The sequence below is a fragment of the Danio rerio genome, chromosome 1, assembly GCF_052040795.2.
Source record: "Danio rerio strain M-AB ecotype USA chromosome 1, GRCz13ab, whole genome shotgun sequence".
Taxonomy (NCBI): Eukaryota; Metazoa; Chordata; class Actinopteri; order Cypriniformes; family Danionidae; genus Danio; species Danio rerio.
In genome coordinates, this window is record NC_141021.1 from 16,907,101 (window position 1) to 16,926,432 (window position 19,332).

Genomic DNA, 19,332 nt, shown 5'->3' on the forward strand with positions numbered 1-19,332 from the left:
ATATATATATATATATATATATATATATATATATATATATATATATATATATATATATATATATACATATGTGTGTGTGTATGTGTGTGTGAGAGAGACTATGCTACATGTGGGCAACTAGATCTGAGGGTATTTGATATTAGGAAGACAGTTTGGTTTTGATTGCTTCTTTGCTTTAGTGCTACCTATAGCCAGTCTTTCTAATTTTTGTTTTGGTTGTTGATTGTAAATATTGTAAATAGCTCGCTTAATACTTCACTTATCACCATCTGTTATAAATCACATTATTTGTACAGCAATTCTTGTTAGTGGTTGTTACTTTGAGTACAATTTTCTTTGAGTGTTTGTTTGAACCAGATCCTAGATGAAGTGTGCAACCCTAGTCTCAGGGGTTGTAACAGTGTATGTACTGGTCCTCCAGGTTGGGGGTTGAATGTTGGGCCCGGGGAGTAAAATACCTGTATATAAGAATGGGGAAATATTATTATCTTTGTTTATACATAAAATGGTGGACTCCTTTCAATATTCTGATAATTTGTTGAATCAACATGTTGATATACAACACAAGAGCTTCGGTAAAACTTTACTTAAAGGGGTTCATTTTACTTTAACCCTTCATAAGCATGACATATTTGGAATGTAAATGAGTTTTTGGCATGCTTATGACAACTGTCATTAAGTGTCATTCAATCAATTATGACAATTTATATGCAAAATTTACACTATTTGTCATGACAACTTGACATAAATAATCACTATCTTGTTTTTGTCTTTTTCATGACAACTTGACATTTAGATAACAAAACTTGTCATAAATCTGTCATAAACATGAATTGATGTATTTATACTAGTAATCTACTAGTGTTTGCTTTGCTTTGGCTTCTGTGGGGTTAATATTAGTCACTACATGGATGTGACATAATTCATTGTTAATATTTCTAGACTAAAAACAGATGCAAATAGGAACATACCTAATTTAAATAAATAAATAAATAAATAAATAAATAAATAAATAAATAAATAAACATATAGGTAAATACGTGTTACTTGTCAACATGGGCAAGTCTGTGTTTGGCAGTTGCCAGGTATTTGTCTCAATGTTGTATCAAGAATAACATTTGGTAGAGCATCAAACTCCTGGAGGGCCACAACCCTGCAGAGTTTAGGTCCAACCCTGGTTCACAGTAACCTGTAGGTTTTAAACAAGACTGAAGGACTCAGACTCAGTTTTATCAGGTGTGTTTAATTGGGGTTAAAGCTAAACTATGCAGAGCTGTGACTTTGACACCTGTGGACCTGCTTTACAGGGGTTGTACTTGGCCCCAATGAAAGGAACTATTGGTAATGCTTCAGCATACCAATAGATTTTAGACAATTCCATAGGGATGACCCCTACCTGTTCCTGCATGACAGTGCAACAGTGCACAAAAATAAGATCCACAAAGGCATGGATCAGCAAGTTTGTTGTTGAGGAACTTGAATGGCCTGCACAGAGTCCTGACCTCAACCCAACAGAACACTTTTGGGATGAATTAGAGAGAAGATTAAGAGCCAGGCCTTCCCGTCCAGCATCAATATCTGACCTTAAAAATGTGTTTCCCATAAAAAAACTCCTAAAACTTGAAGTAATGTTATGATTACTCCATTGTTACGAGTAATTATTGTGGTGTAGTGTGCTGTGTTTTTCTATATTTCTCTCTTTCTTTCTTTCTTTCTCTTTCTTGCTCTCTCTCTCTGTCTAATTCAAAATTATTCGGATTGTGATTGGTGCTTCGATTGGCGGCGACTGTATTTAAAACCTCAGGGAGCATGGGTTCAGTGGTTCGCTGCTCTTTCTTGATTCCCCGCTCATTAATTCTCCTTGGAGATGTTGCTTGAGTACAGAAAATAAGTTATTGTTGCAGATGTCTCTTATATGGTGTGTTGTGAGATGCTGATGTAAAGTTGTATATCCTAACTGGAGAAACCCAGTTATCTGTCTCCCTCTCTGGCTTGGAGCATGGTAAAGAGGTTTGGTGCTTTCTGTTTATTATTTTCATTTTCTCCTGAGTTTTTAGTAGGGAAGTAGGTTTTCTGTATTTTATTTTCTTATCTATATGTTCCAGGGAAGTTTTCTCTAATTGAGTTAGTTTGATTTATTGTCATTTATTTTGGCTGAACCCCTCCCAATGTTATTTTGTTCCTTATTTTCTGTATGTATATATATATATATATATATATATATATATATATATATATATATATATATATATATATATATAATTATTATTATTTATTTATTAAATTTTTTAATTCTCAGTGGTTTGTGTTTTGCTTTATATTTTGGGGAGAGAGACCGCGAGGGATCGTTATTGTTAAGTTTTAGTTAAAGATTTAGAATTTTTTTTGTAGCACCATATTAAACACTACTGATTACGATTTGTGATGTCATCAAAGTTAATGTGTATATGTAAAAGCACATGTCTAAATTCTTTTGCCAATATTATACTTTGTGTTAGTGTAAGAGAAATAATCACTGAAAGAAAGGCTTCTGAGTGTCTTTTTCCGTTTGACTGCATGCTCAGCTAACCAGACATCATGCGTCGTCATATTCTATCTTTCTCTACCCCTCCTTTGATTTGTGAGGCAAATTTAATTAGCAAAACATTCTCTATACTAATTGCATCAGTTATTCCTTTTACCGAGCCCTGTTGTGTTTGCTTATTTTCTTTAACGAAATATGTCATTGTGTGCTCTGTAGTATTAGATTAGTGAGAGATTAGAATTTTTTTCACCCTCCATTATCCTCCCTTATCTTGTTCAGATAATATCTAAATGTATTCTTCGCGACATGTGGCGCATAACGTCTTATTGTGATCTCAGTCTTAATCACAGAACTGTGTAGTAATTAAAACGAGTACGCCGATTAAGAAACAGCACGCAAAAAAAATATTTTCACATATTTTAGTGACCGTTAATGTTCTATTTGTATGGTTTCAAGGTTTCAATTACAAACCTTGCGTGTCCAAAACAAATAAATGCTCTGATAAAGAGAATGTCTGTAACTCTTTACTGCTTCGTTAATATGAAGAAACTTAGCAAATCAATCTCAAAGTCAAATCCACAGGTAATAACATATCTCCTTGTGCAAACAGGCATGCAAAAATATCACCCTTGGGTCTTTACACTCACTTTTAGTTGAATTTAGAATTATTTTGTAAAACATTTTTACTAAAGGCTAATACTTTTCATATTTTTGTAATCACTCAGTGATCTTGAACCTATTTTTTGTGAATACAATGCTCTTAAATTATTTTGAAAATTGCTTTTGCGTATTTTTCTCATTTTTTATGAGGCCTATAGTGTAAGTTAAGCCTTTTGAACTTCTTTTGTGTGTAAATATGCTATATAAATATGCTTTCTGTACATAACTACATCCAGATCTGACCCTGAAAATACCTGTCTTTCATATATCGGAATGTAGCTAAGCTGATTCACTCATATTATTATAAAAGTGAAGCATAAGTATATTCTGTGAGGAGAAGCTTAGCGCAAATAGCAATCGCTTACTATCTACAAAATCAGTTCTGATGCCTTGGGCTGCTTTACATATGGTGTGTGTATCCGTAAGTCTCATCATTGTATTATAGACCTATATTTTGCATGAATAGATATGACCTTCAGATGTTTGCCTCTCTTCAGTCCCTCCCTCCCTCTCTCATGTTTAATGATTTGGCCATGGTGATGGAGATTAGCCCAGAGGGAGCAAAAGTCATCTGTTTCCATCTGAGCATTTAATAAAAGGATTACCACTATTCTGTCTTCAGGCTGCCAAGCACACACATCAACCAAACGCTCACACACACACCGTTTACTGTCAACTGAATCGAGAAAAGGTGGAGTTGACAGAAGAAAGAATCTTCAAGTAATCGATCCGAACTACGGCATTGACCCTGGGCACTTAAACAAAACGTCAATCAAAATACATAGATACTTACATGATTAAAACATGTTCAGAAAACTTTCAGTTTGAAAACAAAACAACAATTAAAACAACCAAATACATTCATACAACACATCAATTACTTTGAGGTCAAAATGACATAAAAATAACATGTAAACAATGCAAATCATTTTAAAATGATACCAAATTGACATCTCACACTAGAATCAAAAACACATAAAATGTAAACCACCGGGCCGGGTGGATCAATTGGTACCGGGCCGCACAAGAAATCATTAATTATATATGTCTTATTTATTATCTGGTTCCAAATCTTTTTTTTTTTTTTTTTTTTTTTTTACAGTATTTTCTCATTTACATCACGGTCACTTGAGCACCAAAATTTAACTAACATACTGGCAAAATATGTACAAAACAGAAGTCTGTTTTTTTTTTTTTTTTTGCGAAGGGAGAAAAGGTTTAGTAAAGAACCTGTGAACTGCCAAAGAATGGATCCGCAAAACATGTAAAAAAAATCTGGTGAATTCAACATGTCTGTGTGAGAAAAGGATAAACTGCTGGATATCTCAAATGACAGCGGCCTGAGGGCCCTCACATATCGTGTCTTTCCTGCACGCAAATTTGTTATTTCCAGTGGAGACACGCTGCCTGCACGTGCTTCCAGGTGCACCCAGTTGAAAACACCGAGTCATGTGACAAGAATTGACCCATCAGCTTCATACTTTGTATAGAATATACACATTTCGGTAGAATAATTATCTCAGACAAACACAAAACACCCAAATACTGGCATAAAAGGCATAACAATATTCTGGTGCAGATTTGACATTTGTATTTAAAGCTTTCAGACTAATAAAACTTTTCTCATGATATACTGTAATACTTTTCATGGTCTAATTTTGGTGGTCAAAAGGCCATCATTGAATGGATGTTTTGACATCGAAATTATTTGTATTATTTTAAATGTTTTTTTTTATGATTGTTTTCACAATAAGGTGCCAGCTGGAAAATGACATTCTAGACATATTATGTTTGACAGCAAAATGGAAACAAATGCTTAAGACATCCCAGAAAACAAACAAATTTATGCACAAAAAACAAAACAAATACATAAGACAAAACAAAAAAACAAAACAAAACAAGCAACAAAAACATTCTGTTATTTATTTGTGCAAGTGGTGCAATTAAGTTATTAAAAGACTCTGGTATTAGGCAAGTTATAAATTAATTGAGGTCAAACATTATTGAAACAAATTATTACTGTCAAACAAATTATTGAAAATCTACTACACCTGAGGGGGTAATGCTCTCAAAATATCAAGCTGCTATACCTTGTTTACAGTGTTCATCATCTTTCCAGACAGACCAGTTCATTCTGTGACCATGTGGAAGGAATGTGGTGAATTGATTTGCAGCTGTAATGTGGTCAATTATAGAAAATAAATCAAAACCGTGACACTCAATATTTATTTCAGAAACTAAATGTACAGGTAATAGAAAAGGCAATACATTTTTCTGAGAATTTATAGCAGTTTTTTATTTTTTATGTACAGTTTGATAAATATAACCTTGTGCATCTATCTATCTATCTATCTATCTATCTATCTATCTATCTATCTATCTATCTATCTATCTATCTATCTATCTATCTATCTATCTATCTATCTATCTATCTATCTATCTATCTTGTCTGTCTGTCTGTCTGTCTGTCTGTCTGTCTATCTATCATTCATCCATCCAATTATTTTTATCCAATCATTGTAATCATATAATTACATATTATATATTGTAATTAAATATTATATTATTATATTGATTATGATATAATAAATATAATAATATATAAATTGTGTTTATTGATCAGTTCTTATTTATCCTTGTTTTCTGTCTTTGTTTTAGTTGTCATGTGCTTGTGATTGCCTAAAGACATAATCCTTGTGCATGATGTCACCATTTTGAAAATAGAAATAAATAAAAATAAAATGCAATTATTTGTAGCTTAAATAAAAAAGTGATTTCCACAATCAAAACTAGCACTTGAAAAATAAATAGCCAAAACACTTTTCAATAGTCAGCATATCAAAATGTAAACATCAGCATATTAAAGTTTGTAAACAATGCTGTGGTATATATAATCATAAATAATACAAGTCAAACTTTAGCTTCCAATTTATAATATCTTTCTAAAGCATGCAAAGCTATTTGCTCCAAAAGACAATATGAACTGACATAGTGAAAAACTGCTTCAGCCTGGATTCTACTGTCAGATCTCTTCTTTACCTTACCTTAAACTTCTAACCCTACCAAACAACAAAAATCTTTTCAAATAATCTGTGTTGAAAGCATTTAAAGCAACAAGTACCATATTTTACCCTTTCTCTTTCACCTTATTAAAATGCCAGCATTAAATTTGACTAGACCCACTGAATTCTGCCTGAGACTTTCTGAGGTGAAAGTTTCTAAAATTTGTCCTGGAAGTCCCAATAGTGTTGCTGCCTATGACCTGAATGCCATGCAGCCAACTGGGAACGCTGGATCAGCACCAACCCAGCACTGCTAATTGGACTGTTGTGGGTCGACCAGCAGCTTTGGGATTGTTACACGCTCTCCTGGGGAGAACAACAGCCCTGATTTATTTAGCTGCCCATGGAAATGGCGAAAAGGCTTATTATGGTGTTCATGGCGAGTCGTGAGGCCGGCTGGAGCACAGTTTTTGTATCAACAAAGTATGTTTTAGAAATTAAATCAGTCATTCAGAAAGTAATTTCTGTAGGGTTATAGAACCCAAAATCTCAGTGGGATTCTGCATATTAAAGATATAAATATCTCTCGCTGACCAAAACGCAAACAAAATCATCTCTGAGGGGACAAAAGTGACAATATGTAACACAAGACACATCTTTCATTCTTCCAGAGGGGGTCCAGGCAAACCGGGGAGAACACAAGGGTGCCAATAGGTAGTCTGGGTATTACCACAGGGGGCCAGGGGTAATTAGACAGAATGTGTCAGGAAGGTGGTCCACCCACCCAGGACGACTGGAGGACATGGAGGGAAGCAGGCATAGCGCACTCGCATTTCACCATGTGGTATACGCATGGTTTCTGCAGGGCCAGCGGGAGAGAAGCCAGCAGGTTTTAAATCATTCTTTACCCATCCCTTGCCTGCCAGTTAATTGTGGAAATGGAGCTAATCTGTGGTTTGCGGAGGCTGGGGAACTGTTAGGGAGGTCTGCAGGGGGGAAAGAGAGCCGTCAGGCTGGACCTAACAGCTGGACGCTGGACGCGTGCTGTACTTTCTTTTCCCCGTTGACCTGATTAGACCAGCATGTATCTCTATGCTTGTCAGCTTTAGGAACGGTCAAGCTGTGGGCAGGTTTTGATGATCATGGTAGTTCAAAGGTTAATCAAACTTTCATCTTTAAAGTACCATTGCCAAGTATATAAAAAACACCAAGCACATGGGTTATTTGCATTAAATTCTTCAATGTTTATGACATCAATGGTGACTTTTGCTTGTTATTTTTGTGCATTGCTATAGGTTTTTTTCTGCTCCGTTGGGTTTAGTCGAATGCCTTCAGCTGTTTTTCAGCTGATTCTTTATGTCAAATTGGTGATGGTGCTCATCGGCACACAGAGAACTCTGTTCATACTACATTAGTTAGTTGTTGGCTGTAGTTTATCTAGTGTGTTGTAGAGCAACTTTCTTTTCCCCCAATGCAAGTGATGCAAGGCAAGGCAATGACAGAATTGCCTCAGCACTAGTCCTTTGGCATCAGTTTGGCATGTCCCTATGCCCAAATGGCTTTGTTAAATTTCCAGCGTTCATTTCCACACAGTTTTTGGTTTGAGTCATAAGATGTGGACAAATTTTCCACTGTCACATTTAGTGTGACAAAACCCAATATTCTCAATTTAAATGTGCACAGTCAGGTGTTTAACATGAGTGTGCACTTTAGTATCTCAGGATGGCACAGTAAGAGTAGTTGGGAATGACAGTAAAACGATGCAACTACTGTAAGTACATGAACAGGCAAATTATTTATGGCCTCTGATACACTAAGCCGATAGGAGAGAACTAGCAGCGACAAAACTGAATGTGGTTAGTTTCATCTGCACTCGAACGCACCACAAAGACTACACCCAACTGCAGACTAAATAAATAATGGTCTACATCAGGAGATATCAGTAGTTTATATTGATCATTAATCATACACATGGACCGCATTATATAAAAATGTAAACTAAGCACCACTTGCTTAGCATTTTAAGGAAACTGCTTCCTACTAATGGCTGACTATTGACTTGGTGTGTCCTGGCCATAAAATCTCAGAAAGTGAACATGTATTAAAGGGATGGACCACAACGATATCATTCTTTAAACTTTAGTTGATGTGTAATGTAGCTGAATGAACATAAACAACACATACCTGCCAACACTCCCGTTTTTCCCGGGAGTCTCCCTTATTTCACTTCCACCCATGTCCTATATTGTTCAGTCCTTTGAAAACTCCCAGAATTCTACCACCCCCTCCTTAGCTTTTTGGTACAGTCCGGCTAGCAGTCTGCGCAACCATCTTCATACCCGCTCCCCACTCTTCACTTCGCGTGCACCCTAAACCCATCCGGCCCCCCCACGCTCTTCACTTCGCGCACACCCAGCGCGAAGTGTTAGCTGACCAATCAGAGGCACTTGATGGCGGGCCTTTCAGGGGAAATATGACAGTCGTTTTCATGTTAGCTGAGTAGCTGTATATAATCAAAGTAATATGTATATAAAAAATAATAACATTTTCTAAAATGAAGCATAAGCACACACTGTTTTGCACTCCATAAATACAACAAAGCCTTAAAAATACACTCTGGACCACCCCTTTAACATAGTTTGTCTGTGACCATTTCAGAAAAGACCTACATCACATTTTAGGTGGTGACCCAATGCTTATTTGTATAAATACGTCAATCAACTATACAGTAGGCATTCCAAACAATAACTGAAGTGTGAGAAAATATGATACAATAAAAAATACCAGATGGCATTTTAATTGTTTTCTTTAGATCTCTACACTACATTCAGTCATTCTTACATAAGAGATCAGGCAGCAAAAAGCAGACCTGAGTCATCAAGTTGTTGAGGCTCTCTTTAAGGAGATAAATGGCCTCGACTCTCTACAAGAGACATGACTGCCCTGTAAATGCTGCTAGATAGAAACTTTGTTGCACAAAGATGTGCCTAAGAGATTTAACAGCCTAAATAAAGCGATCCTAATCTTAGACTACATCGACCTGGGAGACTTGCCGGTGCTATACATGTAGTTGTGCTACAAATGAAATGTGTTCCTGTTCCTTTGCTAATTTCCTCTATGGCTATTTTGCTCTGCATCATAGGCTCTAAAATTGCACGGTGACCTTGATCTAAGACCACCTTTCTGAATTGCACCCATGTGCGCTAACCTGCAAATCTTGAAGTCTATTTACGCAGAGTAAGCACATGCATCTTGATCTAATCGGTTAGCGATCACATAAGAGTAATATCTGCATTGCATCCAAGATGCATTGGAGCAATCCAGACTGCAGTTCGATTGCTTAAACTGCATTAAAAGATAGTTTGAGATGAATTACAAGAAAGGCAAATGGTAAATAGATGGAAATAGGGAAATGGTATTTGATTGTAGTGCTGGTCACAACCATGAGAGGGCAATGTAGATGCGGCAGGACTCTTTAAAGTGTACCATCTGAATCTGAGCCTCACCTTGTGGTGTAACTGTTGACACTGGTTGGTGGGACTAATGGTGCTGGGAGGGAAAGCCCAAGTTAGCAGATAGCATTTTCTCAGCTGCTCTTCACACTCTGTAGACCCCAGTGTTAATCAGACTTGTAAACAGATTCGTATTATCTCACCTCAGGGTCTTGGCTCTTTTCTTCTGAGGTATTAGAAGAGGAAAAAATAAAGAAATAAATACACCAACGCATGCTTGAGTCAAGACAAGATGAGAGGTGACAAGAATGGGGGGAAAAAAAGAGCAGCTGATGGATTTCTAAAATATTTAATTAAATACGCATCACCTTGAGGCTGTAAAGCTCATGTTGTTAAATCTCGGTTTCTACCTATATGCAATCCTCATGGTTTTTACGACTTCTGTTTGTGTGAATGTGTGGAGGGGTGGTTGTTCTAGGTGATTTAAAGAGATGAGGCAGATACTTTCAGACTCTGTAGAGATTGAAGGATGTGTGTGTGCAGTGTGCGTGCGTGTGTGTGAGCCACACAATGGCCTCCAGAGGAAAAGATTCAAAACACACTAAACTATAGAGATCCATAAATCAGAATAGGCTTCAAAAAAAAAAAAAAAAAAAAAGCTGTCAGTGCTGGTACATAACAAAAATAGATTCTACTGTTAGTAGGGCAGCTGACAATGAATGAGTCATGCTCTGTGTGCTGGCAATAGACACCGGTCACATGCTTAAGATGAGATTTCGGAGACTTTGGACATGAAGATTTGATTAAAACTTATGATGTGATCTGCATTTGCAGTTTCTCACTGGCTAATTTGTTAGCTACACCATGCATAGATTTATAAAGGTGCTGGAAACATTCCATAAAGATTTTATCCCATAAAAATGCAAGTCTCCCATTCCAGCACATTCCAGGGGGGACCTTTTAGATTAAGATCTGGGCTGCATCCGAAATTGCATACTTCCATACACTCTGAAATAAAGGTATGCGAGCTGTCACTGGGGTGGTACCTTTTCAAAATGTTCAAATTTGTGCCTAAATGGTCAATATTAATATCTCAAAGGTACATAATAGTACTTAAATAGTATAAAAGTTTTCCTCCTAAAATTTGTAGGCACTAATATACACTTTTAAGGTATCAATATGGACCCAGGTACCACCCCAGTGACAGCTCGCATACCTTTATTTCTGGGTGAGTACTAAATAGTACACTATAAACAGTATGTGAGCAGAGTAGTATGTCCGAATTCATAGAATTCGAAAATCAGTATGCGAGAAGTGCCCGGATGACCTACTATTTACGATGAGATTCAAAAGTGTGCATCCCATGCATGCTGCGTTATCCCATAAATTAATTATCCCATAAATAAATTGCTGCCATGTAAATATTACTGATATATTAATAATATTACATGTCATTACACATATTTACCTGTGGCAGAAGTCAGTATTAAAATGCCAAATTTGAAATAATTCCCTGTGTGAAATTGAGTTTTTAATGTTTAATTGAGGTGGTTTAGGACTTGCGATAAAGGGTAAATGTAAATAATGCAAAATTGGCTCACTCTGAAAATGAAGCCCTATATACGTTTCTGGAGAATAAAATTACACTACAGAGTGGTATATTGCCACTGACCACTGAACTCTGTATTGACAGCTTTTTTACACTGTTACCAGTTTGTTCAGTAGCTCTACATGTACGCTGGCGAACTTGAGATGCAGAATGAAGTTGACCACGGCAATATGGTTTGAATCCGGTGAAGAATGGTTCCAGAAAGCAGGTAAGGCAAAAACAGAAGTTAAAAAATAAAATAAACAAGTAAATAACAAGGTGAGAATGTGGTAAAATCTGAAAACATGGTAAAAATCAAAGGGCTTTTATTTTTCTTGATCGCTTTTTAAAATACTGCGGTTGGGTTTAGGGAAGGGAGAGGGCGGGTCAGTTGGTGCTTTTTAAAATGCGACTGGTTGGGTTTAGGGAAGGGGGAGGGTGGGGTTATCAGTCAGATGGTCAGTTAATAAATCCGTCATTCGACAGCGGCCTCTGGTGGATTTACGCGAGAAGAGCAGGCACTAATGGCTCTCATGAGAAAAATTTAAGATCTGAAAAAGTGTACACAATGGCCTCTGGCAGATTCGCGAAAACAAAAACTGCAAAAAAACTCCCGAGACATATCTTGCTCTCTCCAGAAATCTATATAGGGGTATGTATTCAGAATAAGCATGGTTTGAAATAATGGGAGATGGCTACGAATTTGCCAAATAAATTCGTGTGACTAAGCAGCATTCTCCATTATGCTTGTCTTGTTTGCTTTTGATTAATAGGTTACCAATACTACAGTCAGCCACTCTAACAACTTTATGGAAACATTTTTTTTTTCTTTTTACATTTTGAAATGATTTGCTTCACACTATTATGACCTCTTGGCTGCATATCTTTAAAAACAGCGAGGGAAAAAACAGGCATAACATGATGTTGAATGTTTGTCCTGTCACTAAAATGTCGCAAACAGATTCGTCAAAAGGTCTGCATTTGAAAGATAAGTTAAGTCTTACAAACACACCTGGCTGTTCCAAGACTAATTATTTATAATTATTAGTCAAGTGGTTGTTGTTAATTTGTTTGCCTACCTTTCAAGAGCAACACTAGAATGGCAAATGTGTCTTTTGATTTAGTCACTATTTGCATTTGGAAGGACATAAAAAATAAATACATAGCCCATTTTATAGATGACTATTTCATTTTTAAAGTTTAAATATGCCTTATTTCTTATTTATTTACTTTATTTACCACCTTCTTATGTAACCTCTCTCTTACACTCTCTGTAAACACACGCGCATTTATAGTCTTCTGTACAATATCTGAAATGTCTCACATAAAATCCTTTTCCAGCCTATGAACAAATGAAGTGGAGATGAGACCTCTGATACTAAGCACTTCTCTAAAAAAGAAAATGAAACCAAGGGGCAAAAGCTGAGCTTACAATTAGCAGCACTCATATATTTGACCTCTGTTCATGTGCAATCAGCTCTGCAAATAGAAGAAAATCCTTCACATTAAGGACTCGCTTGGTAAAGAGAGGTGAAAGATAAAAAGACAGTCATGCACTCCTATATTCAATACGTTACATGGACAACGTGGTCTCTAATATCTGGACATAGCCGTTCGTTAGCCTTCCCACTCATCTAAAGTGCAATGGCTCTGTTGGCAAATGGCCAAATGTGAAATCTTAACTCATGCACACTGCATTCAATAGAGAGGTAAAACATCTAATCCAAAATACTGTAATAATACTGAAGTAATATTGTAAACCCATGACAACCAACCAGCCAACCTGAAATGAGTCGGGCTGCAATAGAGGTAAGGATCCTAGTGCAGTTTATTAAGAAAATCGTCTTGCAGGAAAAAGGTCAAAACAGGGACGGATAAGAGCATGCAGATAATCCAAAAGCATAGTCAGAATACAGCCGAATGGTCAGGACAGATGGCAAAACAACATAAACAGTAAAACAAAGCAAAGGTCAAAAACTAGTGTTGAGCAAAGCGAGGCTTCATGAAACACTAAAACAGTCTAAGCAAATGTGTCGAAGCTTTGAAACGTTTCAAAATCCTTCTCTATAGTGACAAGTAGTGGTCATTTTTATGTCTGCTATGGTCCATCTTCAGAAAAGAAACAGCTAAGCAAATTGAGGTATTAAACCCCACGTTGTAGAGTTAAAGTTTCAAGTGATTTAGTGAAGAGTGTGAGAGTTCCAGACTGGCATGCAGAGATAATGTGTTAGAATCCAGGAAGATGCAGATATAGATGTTAGTTTTCAAATTTTCTGTTCTTGTGACGTGTTTTGTTTAACATTGGTCTGGCATCCGAATGAACACTTTGTAAATAAAGTTGTCTGGTTTTGGTCATAAAATAGTATCATTATTAAAATATATCAAGTCATAATTTCTGAATATTTGTACAAATCGGTATTCAAACTCAGGCCACTTGCAGCACAGTAACTTTGAGCACACATACAGTCCAGTAGGCTACATGAGATGACCCTGTCATTCAAACGCAGCTTCGCAGGTCTCAAAACACTTTTAAAATGGCTGATGCTTTGAATCACTTTAGTCACGTGACTTGGTGTTTCTAAACACTTTAGTCACGTAACTTGTGTGTTTCGAATCACCGTAGTCATGTGACTTGGGTGTTTCGGATAATGCTTCAGAGCAGTGTTTCAAAACATTAGTTGCTTCAGATGTGTTCAATTGGGGTTGGAACCAAAATATGTTGGACACTGGCCCTCCAGTATCGAGTTTGGATTTAAAATGTATGATATGGGTAGGTAGAGAGGTAGTAAAAGTGACTTGTATATTTAATTTAATCTAAAATTTTTAAATTAAAGCAGTAGCAATCTTTTTTATAGTGTAAACAGATGGACGGGCCATTTCTATTATCTTGCAAAAACAAATATAATGCTCAAAATGCTTAAATACTTTTAGATGTACAGTTTAAAGGACATATAACACTACTTGCTATTGTAAATATATATAAATACAATGACATCTACCCTCTAGAAATAACTATGCCTCACAAATCTAACCAATCTTTGACCCTTTAGAAAACACACACACGTACACCTCCAGATAAAGAAAAGAGAGACAGCGGCACGTAAACGCACCATTATCACACCGTTTGTGTAAAGGAGCCAAGGCCTCATTCCCCACCACTGGCTCACACTGAAATAAGCTTGCTGATTTATGAGAGTGCTCAGGGAAAGCATAAATTAAAATCTCTTTAGGATTAGAAGAGACATATTGTCCGAATGTGATTACGCATTGTTGTGCATACCAAGATATTGAGCCAGCAGAAGTGAAAACGTCAATTCAGTGCTTAATTGCTGTTTGTCCAGAGTTTTAATAGATGCCCCTTCTCTGGAGGAGTAAACAGCTTCACTTTCTTTTAACAAGACTACATTTGAAAAGCAAACTTCTTGAGTTTAAACAGAGTGACTTCATCAGAAGCTACAGTAAAAGGGACTGGATGAGAATGACTGAAGAGAGAATGACTCAAACTACATTATATTCTCTGAGAGAATACGTGGCAGCCACATTATCAATAAAATAATTGGTAACACTTTATTTTGATGGTCCATTTAAGTTTTAATAGACTGTCTGCATAATATCCGCTGATACTGCTCCTTCAACAGACATTTAACTGACTATAAGAAACCTTGCAAGTACATGTCAACTTACACTACCCTAACCCCAACCTAACAGTCTATTTATAATCTAATGAGAATTAGTTGGCATGTAGATGCAATTTGACTTAAATTCAACGAATGGACCATCAAAATAAAGTGTGACCAAATACATTTACACCATCTACACCTTAAGGATGGTTAACCCAGAGTTCATTTACATGATTCTACATAATCTACATTATATGTAACAATAATAATAATTCTAATCTCTTGATTAATGAAAATCAACCCTATACTGCACACATTATGATAATTCTATAAAAAAAAAAATATTTAACTGTTTTTCTTTTCTTAAAATGGCTTAACTAGAAGTGCTATGAACAAAAAATTGGGAACATTTGTTTTCATTAGGCACTTTATGATATGTTGCTATGTGGTACAACTTAAAAGTTCACATCTGACCTTGCTAGGTAGCTAGGTAGCCATTGCAATATTGCCCGTTCATTAAAAACAAATGAGTTGTGAATATGTCATCATAATTTACTGGAGGTGATGCTTCAGATTATTTTGTGGATCTGAAATCATTTGATTCTTTGTTTTTATGGACGTTTTAATTTGCATTCAGCAACAACTCACAAAAAATGCCAGTCTGTCAGAAATCGCGCCACAGAAAAACACTGCAGGTCATGTGACTTACTGTAACCAAAGCACATCATTGGCTACACTAAGGTGTTCTCCTTCCAATAAGACCGTACTCACACTAGGTACAGTTGCCTCAAACCGGGCCAAAGCACGCTTGTCCCCCCTCCCGTCTGCCCCGACGGCCTGCACTTACACCACAATCGGGCCTCGGCACGCTTACGTCATCGCTGCTGTGCTGTTCAGTGAGAAGTGCTCTCACTCAGCAGCACGGTGGAGATTTCTCTAGTTATATCGTTTCAGTCGTTTGATATGCAGTGACATGCAGTCAAATATTTCGCCAAACAGTCCTTAGGGATGCGGTGACACGCAGTCAGATATTTCGCCGAACAAATCCGCCACTTTTGGTGCTCAAAATCATAAAGCCCTCGTGCTGCAGGAATGAGGAGGTTTGCTGAAGGCTTTGGCGTGTTTTGCAAAAGCCCAAGTGAACCGCACTCAGGCCCACCTATTTCAACCAGGCCAGGGCCGGCCAAGTGAACCGTGCTTGAGCCCGATTCAGCGCACTTACACTTCTCAAATGATCCGGGAAACGGGCCTGGGCATACGGATGTACGGATGGCATAGTGTGAGTAGGGCCTAAAAAATATTTAACGTTGGTCTCAAAGAAACAATGGCAGGGTAATTAACATAAGTATCATGCTGCCATGTGGTGACACCGTGCAGTAGAGAGGTTAATCATGGTTTTACTTTAATAACCACAGTTAAACTGTTTTTTCTTTTTTTTTTGTAGTAAAACCATTGTAACCACAAAAAAAACTAAATTACTATGGTAAAACCATTTTTAACAGAACATAGTTTAAACATTACAGCATTCATTTATTGATTTACTGTCTTTACGCTTTTCAATATATATATATATATATATATATATATATATATATATATATATATATATATATATATATATATATATATAACATGCACAAAAACATTACTGAGTTTATGAGTTTATGTCTTTATTAAGATTTTCATGGTAATGTTTACTTTCACCTTCTCATTTAGAGAAACTACTGTTCATGTCTCTGAACTTTAGTAATAAATCTATATTAAATGCTGCACTTCCCACTTCCTTTATTCAGTCGCAATGACTTTTGGGACTTTTAGAGCTAGTTCGTTGCTCAAGTCTGCATCCTCAATACTATGAACACATCTAGGGACTTTCACGGGTCCTCAATTCTTGCTTTCTTGAGTCTTGGTACTAAACTTTGGCAGTCAATGATGACGTTACTCGAGAACACGAGGACGCAAGAACTGTGAAAAATGCATATTGAGAAACAGCCCGGAACTTGCATCTCATTTCTCATAGGACACGTTCTCTGTTCTCGTGGTCTCCTGAGTCCACTCTTCTGAGGTGACCTGGCAAAACCGGTCTTCACAAGAACGCAAGTGCATTCTCTGCTTTTTTGGAATTGAGAAACAGCCTGTAACATCATAAATATCAACAATGCAAATAACTTTTCTAACTGACCACTCGTCAGTTTGACCACAAATAGTTTGTTAGAAAGAGAGAGAGAAAGAGAAGGAGAGAGAGAGTGAGTATTTTTTCCTCAAACACAAAGTATGCGCACAAGTGCTAAAGAGAGATAACCGCAAGAGTTTGAAACATCCTTCAATTTATCATCCATACTTTTGAATTCACAAGCACATTTATATTTCCGACAAGCGCCAAGGAAGCAGCCAAGATGCACAATTACCATGAGTTTTTAACTGAATGGGTTCCAAGTAATTCTTTTGGCTGGAAGGATTGTGAACGGCAAATTTGTAGGAACTAATTTTTTTCCACGCCTTACTGTGGCTGTGTTTTAAAGGCTCTGGGGCGCGAATGCTCTCTGGCTCCATGGTGATACAAGGGAAGACTCCAACTGCGAGTTGATTAGTACCCGCTTGTGAATGAAGTCTAATTAAACCCAAGAAACATCGTGGACTGGTTCATTGAACCACAGACGCCCATATTAAAATGCAACCACTCTTTTATTTGATGGATATGTTTATCAAATTTTCAGATAAATTGGCCACAATGCATCTTGGCGCCGAAATAAAGAATGTTAATTAAAGACTATGTTGCAATTTCAATTATTCATCACTGCGCTGTGTTTGTTTTTAATCTTCTCTTGCTTGATCAGAACTTGTGTTGCTTGGCAATGTGCACCACTGCTAAATCAATTAATATGACAAAGAATGGGCTACATGGGGATAACTTCAGGGAAGGGAAATTTATCTCAGAGTGGGAAATAATTATGGAAAAGCCTCTTAGTAAAGCTTTTCATTTCTTATTTTTATTTTTTTAGTTGTTAGGTGTTTATTGGTGATGGTTTTCAGGTGGGTGTGCATTACATTATGTGGAAACTGTACTCTGGTAAAAGCGGTTAGTTTGCTTTACTTTAAAAAGTGAGTGAAGCCATTGGTTTTTTATAATGATTAGTTGACTTTACTTGAATAACTGAATAAACACATTAAAAGTATTGATAACACTTTAGTTTAGGTCACAATTTACTGTATTAACAAACAATTAACTAACACTATTAGCTAAATAAACTACTAATTATCTGTTAATAATAGTTAATGAGGTAGAAGTTGGGTTTAGGTTATGGGTAGGATAAGAAATAGGAATAAGATCCTACTTTATAACATCTAATGAACAGTCTTAATAATTTTAATAATAGATAGTTAATAAGCCAGTAGTTAATTGTGACCTAGTGTTACCAAAGTATTAAGTAAATTTGGAAACCTGTCTGTTCAATTGAAAAATAAATTGCTTCATATTCAAAAAATAGCCATGAAAATTATAGGAATAAAACAATAAGAGCGCATACAGACTATATATGAACAAGTGGTTATGAGAAGAGCAATACGTATTAATGCCGATTCCAAACATCCTCTTTTCTGAGAATATCAGCTGTTAACGTCAATGTGTAAAACCAATAGACTAAAGCTTTCGTTTGTTCCTACCTCGATAAAACTGTTGAACTCTACCAATAACAATGCTCCTGCAGTACGTTAGCACCTGACTGGGTTCTGTGTTTTATATATTTATACTTATATATGGTCTTATTCTGTAAACAATGAATGTTTTTAATTGTCTGTTCTTAATTGTTTTGTTTTATTTATTTTTACTGTCTGTTAGAGCAATGTTGTAGCACCACTCACAAGACAAATTTCCTCTCAGGGACAAATAAAGTTTTTTCTATCCTATGTTAAGTACTGAGAACGTTCGAGGTTACTAAAGTAACCCTTCGTTCCCCGAGGAGGGGAACGGAAGCACTATAAGTGGATTTGATTGTAAAATCCACGCATTGGGAGGTTCGGTTCAGAAGCTACTCGTCTGAAAGAGTATTGAACGGGCCAATTAAGAATGAATTGGCAGCGCAAGCCTGCGCAGGTGAGCGGCATAAGCAATCAACTGAGTATATAAGCTCACCTGGCGCCAGCAGACGCTATCCTTTTTAAGCTGAAGAGACTTTCAACAGCTAAGGGACAGTCATTATGGCGACGGAGTATAGTGCTTCCGTTCCCCTCCTCGGGGAACGAAGGGTTACTTTAGTAACCTCGAACGTTCCCCTTCGGGGGGAACTTCAGCACTATAAGTGGATTTGATTGTAAAATCCACGCATTGGGAGCCCATTGAAAGCGCCATAATGACTGCACCTTACCAACACCCCCGATGAGGAGATAGTCAAGCAAGCGTGACGCACCCACATCATGGGGGGCGCGGTCCTCCAACGTGTCCCTGGCCCTAATTTATCCTACTTCAACAGAAGTTTTACGGATTTAT